Source organism: Colius striatus, chromosome 1, assembly GCF_028858725.1.
Source record: "Colius striatus isolate bColStr4 chromosome 1, bColStr4.1.hap1, whole genome shotgun sequence".
NCBI lineage: Eukaryota > Metazoa > Chordata > Aves > Coliiformes > Coliidae > Colius > Colius striatus.
In genome coordinates, this window is record NC_084759.1 from 87,834,768 (window position 1) to 87,843,716 (window position 8,949).

The window sequence follows — 8,949 nt, forward strand, 5'->3', positions numbered from 1 at the left end:
CTGGCACCCGGATGCGGAGCAGGCAAAGGTCTGAAGATCTGCGAAGTGCAGAGAGACAAGGACACCTAGCCGCGGGAGATGGACAGGATTCTTCGGGGGGCCTACCTGGAGCACCAGAGTCCCCTCTCCCCCCCGTCCCATCGCCCACCCGGGGACACTTGGCACCCTGGGAAAGCAAACCTAGGGCAGGTTAGAACATTGCGTTTTCTGCGAACACGGCTTGGCTGCTGGGCACCCCCGTCTCCAGGGACGAGGAATCCTCTGCTGGCGGGGAAGAAGCCCGACTGCCCCCCTTCCCCGGGGCGCTCCCCCAGGCAGCTGCAGCCCGGCAGCCGGCCGGCCTTCCCCCCGGCGGCCTCCGCAGCCAGCCCAGCTATTGTGAGCGCCCGAGAGCCCGTCTCGCCGGGTGTAAGCAATTACTGTGATATGTCCAACATGTATGTTAGTGACATTACCAAGGAGGTGAGAGCTTGGTGCTCAGAGGGCTGAAACGCTGGACTTTCACTTTCATTCAGGATGTGTGTAAAGCAGTCTTTTCTCAACTCGCCTGATTTTAAACTTCCTCTAAACCTCACTTCGCCTCCCCCCCCCCCCCCCCCCCCCGCCCCGCCTTCGCTCGGAGAACAGCAACGAGAGACCGAGAGGAAACACGCTGCTGCTGTGCAAAATGTGGACCATGTGTGGGAACTATTTACTCAGAGTGCAACTGCAGGCACCAGGCGAGGGGCTGGCAGAGCCGGGGGGGCAGTGGAGAGAGAGGCTACGTCTCTTTTTTTTCCCCCCCTCTTTCCCAAAGCCAAACCACGTCGCTGTGTGTGTAACGGTGCATTTTACTGACTTCTCGCTGGGCACGTGTTGGTTGGGGTTTTTGTTTTGTTTTGTTGTGTTTTTTTTTCAGCCCAAGGCTTTCGCGATCTCCTTTTGTGCTTACGCACCTCAAGCCTCCGCTGGCAAAGGGTTAAATCTTCGGAGCTCTGCAAGGAAGCAGTTGAGTTTCAACACACAAAAAAAAAAAAGAAAGAAAAATGGGGGGGGGGGGGGGGAAGAAAGGAATGGGAGCGTGAAAAAAGCGGGCAAAGAAGGCTGCACGGCCCCCTGATCGTCCTTTTGGCTGCTGTAGAATAATAAAAATAATTAATAACAACAATAATGCTCAACCTTTCATTTCTATTTGGCTGCATCAGGAAGTGTCTCTGGCCTTGAAGCTCCCTATTACCTCTCTTCCTCCCCCCACCCCCCTCCCGCGTCCTTTCCCTGGGAAGTGAGAAGAAAAAGGTCTGCAGCTGACAAATATTATCCATCCTTTTCATCGATCGGAGCATATACAGATGTGATAGCTTGATGTACACTGCAAACCGGCTGATCCATCGCTTTCTCCCTCTCTGGCTCTGGTTCGGCCCCCTCCTCCTCCTCCCGCTTTGTTCTCCCCCCCCCCCCCCCCCCCGCCTTTCCCTCTCTTTAAATAGATTTCAAGGCGCTGCCTGTTGGAGAGCAGCTCTCCAGAGAGAGCGAGCTATTGCTTCCCTACCGATAGCCTCCCCCCTTCTCCGGTTTCCAAACAGAAAACAATCCTCGGCTCGAGGAACCTGTGCTGGGCTGCAGGAAGGAGTTAAACCGGCAGCGAAGAGCGAGATAAGGAGGCAGCTCCCTGCACCGTCTCTTTCGAGCCCTGTGTAAAGAAAAACAAAACAAAAAAAAAGAAAAAAAAAAGGAGAAAAATAAACAGAAATGCAAATAGCGGCTCCCCGTCGTGCGCTATCACGTTGGGAGGGGACGGTTTGTCTCGGGCCATGACCGACCAGGGCTCCTGGCCGCGGCACGAGCTGCCCCGAGTCCCGTGCTGGCCGAAGCGGACGGGCGGGCGGGAGGCGGCTGGCGACGCGGAGCGAAAGGGTTAAGCCTCCCCTCCACCGCCCTCCTCTCTCGCCAGAGAATAAGCGCTCGCATGAAGCGTTTCTGGGGAGGCAGGCTGCTAGCAGGCCTTTCGCCGTGGATCCATGGCTACCTCGCTGCCTGTCACTGACACGGTGACCCTCCCCTGGTGCTCCGTGCGGTCCTCGCGGGCTGTTTGTTAGCAGGCACTTGCCATCAGTTTTTCGAAGGGTTAGCCAAGATCCTCGACCCTTGCAGTCCGGGAGGCATTAAGAAACCGCCTTTGTATCTGCATGCACTTACATTAAAAGAAACCCCAAAAGGCGAGGAGGAGGCGAGGGTGGGAGAACAGCCCTCCCCGAGTGGGGCGCGACCCGGGGCAGTGGGCTGGAGGCTCTTCCCGGGAGGGCGTGGGGACCCCCGCCGGCATCTCCGATGTGGCACCGCGCCGCAGCACAGGCAGCTCGCCCGCGGAAGGGTTGGGGTGGCCCTCGCCGCCAGCCTGCCCCAGACTCCGCTCCCCCGGCAAGACCTGCCCGGTGCCCGCCCGGTGCTGGAGAGAGCCAGCCGGCGGCGGGGCTGCCGAGGCGAAAATGGAGTGGGAGGAGGGAAAAGTGCTACCCGGAGAGCTGTTGTGACAGATGCTAAGCTGTGCCCTACGCGTGCTGGTGAGAGAAGGAGTTAAAAGCAAGCTGGTTTTTCGATCGAGCCGCTTCCCCGAGCGTCGGAAGGAGCGGCTTGCTAGAAAGCCGTCCATCAGCAACCAGTCCAACCTGCCCGTGATAATATGCGATCAACACCAAATCACCCCCGCTAGGCACGATCCATCATCGCTACGATGCAATGGGCCCTTGTATGGATGTGTCTACACGGGGGGCGGGCGGGGAACGAAGGGGAGGGAGCGGAAAGAGAGAGAGGGAGAGCGCGTGTAGATTTGTGTGCGGGGGGGGGGGGGGCCCGCATCATCCTCCGGAATGGAAATCGCCGCCTCCCCCGGCTCTCGGCGAGCGAAGCTGTCCGACCCAGCGGAGCCGAAAGTTGCTGGGCCGGGGCTGAGCGGGGAGCCTGGCACACAGCCCCGCCGCCGCCTCCGGCTGACATCAGCCTCCCCTCCCCCCTTCTCGCTCCTCCTGGGCAAGCTTGACTGGCGTAAAATTTAATAATTAATAGGGTGAAATTGATTAAAGGGCTGGGGCGCACGATGGGGGCGCTCGGAGGGCCCTTCCCCTTCCCGGCCGCCTCAGCATCCGCCTCCCTGCCGGCAGCGGCCCGGGAGCGGGGACTGGCCGCCGCCGCCGAGCCGGGGGAAGCTCCGGGGCAGCCCCAGCCCGAGCAGGAAGGAAAAGGGCGGCGGGGACCGGGGAGGGGGAGGAAGGCGGCGGTTTGCAGAAGCAAACTCCGCTGGGTGGCTGACTGTAACCGAGATCGGCCGCACTAGCAGCGGCGGCGGGCGGGAGATGGCCCCGCGGCTGGCTCGGCTCGCGCAGCTGGGGGTGTGTGTGTGTCTGCGCGTGTGGATGTGTGTACAAAGCCGGGTCCCGGGAGCTGCCCGAGGGCGATTCTCGGTACCACAAGGCCAGCCTTTCCCTCCCCCCCGCCCCCCGCGCCCCCCGAGACTCCCGCTTTTTCCCCTACCGCCATCAGGCTCTGCTACGGAGGGAGTGGGGAACCGCAGGGGACGCGGCTGGGCCGGCGCACACCTCAGCCTCCAACCTCGCGGAGGTGGGAAAGGGTTAAACGTTGGAGGGGGACGGGGAGGAGGAGGAAGGGGGATGGGTAGCGAAGGGGGGGGGGGAGCTGCCGAGCACAGCGCTGAGCGCAGGGAAACCACAGCGCACCTGGGCTCGGCTCGGGAGCCGGAACGAGCCGCCGCCTCCTCCTCTCTTTCCCTCCCTCCCGCCCTTCCTCCAGCTCGGTGCCTGCCAGGCCCGTATCACGGCTCTATCTCTGCAGCAGCGGGAGCTCAGCTCCTCCGTTCCTATCAGCTGCTCCTTCTAACCCCAGTGACCCAGATAAGCGCGGCGGCCTTCCTCCCGCTTCATGGCCCGCCCGCCAGCGCGCCGGGGCCCCCCGGCCTGGCTTCCCATCCGCCCCGCTCGCCCGCTGCGCTGCCTCCCGCGGGGCTGCCGAGCCGCCTCCCCTAGCCCGGCCCGCCGCCTGCATCCCCAGCGGCCGTTTCCCGGCTCCGATCTCCGGCTGGTACAGCAAACGTGGCTCGACGCCTGCCCCCTCACTGGGCTCTCCCCCCCCCCCCCCCCCGTGCCCCTCTCGGACGGCTTGGGGTCATTGTTTGCCTGCGCCGCGCCAGCCCACCGTCAAAATAATAATTAAAAGCAAAACAAACACCCCGATCCGGTCTTTCCTGGACACGCGGGTCGGAGCCACCGCAGCCCAAGTGTTGTTATTCCCGGGCTGGAAATAGCCCTGGCTCCGCCCTGGACCATCGCCTGTCAGAGGCCTCTTCTCTCCCCTCCCTGGAGGCCCTTCCCTGCCCTCCTTTATTTACTTTTGAAGTGTCTGGATTGATGGAGAACTGCGGACCGCACTTTCTTCCCCTGGCTCCCTCCTGCACCAGGGCTCCGCCGGAGCCTCTTACCGCACCCGGCGCTCCGCGCCAGCTCCGCATGACCCAAGATAACCCGGCCCCGGGGAGGCCGGGGCGAGCGGGGGAGGGCGCTTAACCAAGCCAAACAGATCGATCCGTCCGCAGCCGGGGCCGCGGGAGCCCGGGGGGTGCACGGGGAAGGGTCGAGGGCTCTCCTCGCAGCGGCAAGCGGGCGGGGGGTGGGGTGGAGGGGGAGGCGGGGCAGAAGGAGCCGCGATCTCCGACGCCCCGGAGCAGCCAGTCGTCCCCCCCCTGCTCACCCGCCGGGGAGTGGGGGCGGAGAGGAGATCGCGGCCGGGCCCGTAACGACACAAGGGATAAACACCAAAGTTATCACCAGCCGTGACCAAAATAAATGCCTGTGATAAAAAAAGCCACTGACAGGATGATCCATTACGCGGGTGCTCACCTGCCTACAACCGGGTTCAATCAGATACGCCGGTTGCCGTGGACAACGGGGGAAGCGGCGGTACCGGGCTGACGACTTTTCTGGAGAGGCGGGTGGTGGTTGCCATTAGGGAGGTGACACGGTGTGATCTTCACGAGGGTGGCCTGGCGTCGCGGAAAGGGACAGACCGCGGCGGTCCCGTGCCTGCTCCTCCCGCGGTCGCCGCTCGCCCCGCTACCTCTCCGACCGGCTGCCCGACTGGGGAGTGGGTCTCGAGTCACTGGCACATCGCTGAGGAGTGTCCTCCCCACAGGTGGCCCCGGGAATGTGTACTGTGCGTCCGGGGGAGCACACCTCCCGTTTGGCATGCCGTCGGGTACTTCTCCGTTCATGCCCCCTACCCCCGTTCCCCCGAGCATGGCTCGGCTCCCCGCGGCTGACCGCTCCCCGGGCGCCCCGCGTCCCTCCGCAGCCTGGCGGTGGAAATCAATGAGCGTTTGTTCCGTGCGGCGTGACCGTCTTCTGAGCAATGCCCTGTTATTAGCACGGAAAGGGGAAAGGGGGCGGGGGGAGAGGGAGACAAGCTCTCTGCGGGCTCGGTGTTGCACGTCGTCGCCTCCGGCGGAGCCGCCTGCAGGTGCCGGAGCGGGGGCTGCGGGGGCCAGGCTGGCTGGCAGCGCCGCCGGCGAGAGCCGTACCCCCGGGGCGTCCGGCTAATCGCATGGCAGGTCAGCTCGGCGGGGACGCCCGGGCCCCGGGCGGTGCGATTAACGAAGGCTCAGAGGCAGCGGGGATGGGCTGCGGGCCGATCCCATTTATGCCACATTCCTCCAGATCGGGCCGGGCCGAGACTCGCCTCTCCTGGGGAGTGAGTGGGGGCGGCGGGGACGAGGTCCTCGAGTCAGATGGAGGACCAGCCCCTCTCTCCCAGTCGTCCTCCCCCCTCAAAGAGAACAGGCAGCCTTTGGGAACGGCCGTGCCTGAGGTACGCGGGGGCGGAGATGCCGGGCTGGCCTCGCCGGTGTCCTGGTGCGTGACACGCCAGCCCCGTGCCTCTTCGGGGTGAGAAACTAACAACTGCTAACAACGGGTCGTTGCGCCGCCGCAACGCATCTCCGGGCCCAAGCTTTTCCCCTCACCCCGCCCGCCGCCCCCTTCCCGTCACGATTTAATGCTTTTCATGTTCTTCGGCAACTGCGTTTCCGCAGAGAAACCCGGCGCGCTCCCGGCGCGGCTGCTCAGCTGTATTGTGCGAGCTCAGGCACAGCCGGAGTGAATCCATTACGCCTCGATCCTTCAATACAGGTTTATGCGGATACCCTCTGATTTACATTTAAAACAGTGTATGGGCATTGTCTGGTAGCCTGAAAAGAAACACAGCCCCGTAACTTCAAATGACCTTCAAAACGATGCAATTAACTCTCGTAATTATCAGTACACGCCTTTTAGAAAAAGACACAGGTGCTTGCCTCGGTGCTGTTCCACCTGGTTAGTCAGCCTCGTCCTAGCAGGGAATGACACCCCCCCCCCCCCCCCCAGACACTTTTGCAGTCCCCAAATCTGGGACTCGCTCCGCCGTTCCTACATTTCGAAATCTCCCTTCATCCTCCCCTTCCCCCGCCCGGGCTGAGGGACAGCTTGCTCAGCGCGGCGAGGCTTTGTCACACCGCCCACACACACCACCGCCTCGCTGGCTGGTGCCGGCGGCGTGTTTGCTTTCCTCGCTCCCACAAAGCGCTCCCCTCCCGTCCGGCCCCCGGACCGCAGGCCACGCACGGCCAAAATTTAGGTTAATAGGATGGGCTTTGATCCGTGGTCCCATTCGCCCTCCCTTCACCCCGAACGACATCGATCCGCAGCATTTACTCCAGCAGCGATCGGGCCCGGCAATCCCGCTCTTGCGCGACGAGAGAGAATAAATACATAAAGAAATGCCCCCGAAATACCCAGCCGAGGGGTGGTCCCCAGCCCTGTCTCCCCCAGCCCCGAGGCCGCCGAGGTGCGCACGAGTGGCCGGTCCTTGGCGGGTAAATGTGCAGTGTCATGATGGCTCCCACGGCCCGCGGGCAGCACCGGGGGTGGCACCGGGGGTGGCGAGGACACAGGCAGCTCGGGGAGGCGGTAGCGCTGCCGACCCCGCAGGAACTGCCGCCCCCTCCCTTTTGCACATACACACACGCACACACAAAATAAATAAATAACGAGGCGGCTGGAGCCATCTGGGGTTGGATGGCTTCTCATCTCATTACAGAGCATTAGGAGAAACAGGCAAATATACAGCTATTAAAATTAATCGCCTCGCGCTGTCAGCTGAACATAATGGAAATTATTTATAGGCTGCCTACGATGCTTTTCTCGTCACGGAGGCTTGGTGCGGAGAGGCGCACTCGCGGCTCCCGGCACGGAGAGGCGTGCGGGGGGCGCCAGGCTCGTCTCGGCCGCGGACAGCGAAGTTTGGCAGCTTGGGGCAGTGCGGGAGGGGGAAAAGGAAAGGGAAAGGAAATCCAAAGCAGCAGAGGCGCCCCGTTTAGTGAGTTAGGGTAGCTGTTTTTCAGGTGACTGGAGGGGAAGCGGCGGAGGCGCAAATAAGGCAAACCGTGCTGATGAGGGCCGTCGCCGGGACTGCTCCGGCGGAGCGTTCCCGGGGCGGTACGAGGCAAGGTCGGGGGCAGCGGGAAAGCTCTTCGGAAAGAAATCGCTCTCGGAACCCGGGGCTAGGGGCTTAGCAGCCACCTTGAGATGCGGAGAGGGGCACGCCGGGGGTGGGGGTTGGGGGAGGGACGAGACGGCAATGCGCTTCCCCAGCGATCTGCTTGCAGATCGCTACCAGATGAAATGTTAATTGTCAGCCCTTCCGTTCCTGCCTCTGGGGACAGCTTTGGGAACTGTTTGCTTCTGCTTGGGGGTAGATGGGGGGGGGGGGGGTCTCTTCCGCCTAGGGGGAAAAAAAACACCCAAAACCCAACACTAAACTCAATCAGGCAGAGCTGGCCTGGTTTTCCGACCGAGAAAGAGAGAGCGTTCGGAAGGCGAGAAAACGCTGTTCGTGCATTTCCATGTTCCCTTCGAGGCTGTTTTGGTCAAAGAAGCCACTCCCAAAGCGAGCCGCTTTCCTCCACCCGCAGCTGTGGGGCTCTCTGCGGTGCTCTGCTGGTGTGAGGAGTGAAACCTCCTCCGCAGGGGCCGGAGGAGGCAAAGTACGGCTGGCACCGGCCACTGGAACGGCCCGGGTGACACCGGCTGGGATAGGGGCGGGAGTGCCACAAAATCGGAGCGAGAAGCTGGGAGCGCTGCTCCGCCAGGCTTGAGAGGTTAATAAATACACCCGTCCCCTCTCCTCAGCCCGCCTGAGGCTAAGACTCGCAGCTCAGCGGGTAATTGACAGTCTCAATCCAAAATTGAAACATGTGTTAACAACAACGCCACGCATCCTAGGAGCTACCCGGAGATCGCCACCTCACGGTCTTTATATATTATTTGAATCCACCGGAGGAAAGTGTCACGAGGTTTTCAGAGCACGTTTCACCCCTACCTGTAAATCAGCTCTTATCGCTTCTGGCTGCTCAGACAGAGCTAGCCTATGCTTTACAGCGCCGGAGGAGGAGAGCCATTGCTCCCTTCCAGTCCTTTTCCGTGCCGCGAAGCTCACCGGCACCCCCTGCCAGACCCGGTCGCGTCCCGACGGACCCCCTTCCCCGCTCCCCTAGGGATGGGCTTAGCGGCGGGTCAGCGCCGGCCCGCCCGTGTCCGGGAGTGGGTGAGGACGCTAGGGTCTGAGACCTGGACGCCGCCGGGGTTGCGCGGTTTCTAGGCGCTCCCTGCACGAAGCAGGAGACACAGCGCCGGGGACGTGGCTCTCGGGGAGGAGGGCTGCACCACGTTCCAAGTCGCATCCTGCATCCATCTTGTGTGTGTGTTGTCCCCCATCCCCAGCAGCGTCTCTCCCTGCAGGACAAGCAGGACCGGTGTCCGTGTCCTCAACCCCCTTCGGGTGAAGGTCATACAGCCACCCGCGCCATGTCTTTCCTATGGAGTTTCATGTTTCTCGAATACACCGAGACAGAAACACTCCTTCAGGGACGAG

General features: G+C 62.5%; 1 long non-coding RNA gene across 1 annotated transcript; it reads right to left on the minus strand.

Annotated features, from left to right (window-relative positions):
- Window positions 1-690: 690 nt before the first annotated feature.
- LOC133624676 (uncharacterized) lies at window positions 691-3,579 on the minus strand. Its single transcript, XR_009818039.1, has 3 exons — window positions 3,508-3,579; window positions 1,529-1,669; window positions 691-974 (listed from the first exon to the last, which is right to left on the minus strand). It is a non-coding gene; the product is annotated as an uncharacterized LOC133624676 (long non-coding RNA).
- Between the last annotated feature and the right edge of the window lie 5,370 nt (window positions 3,580-8,949).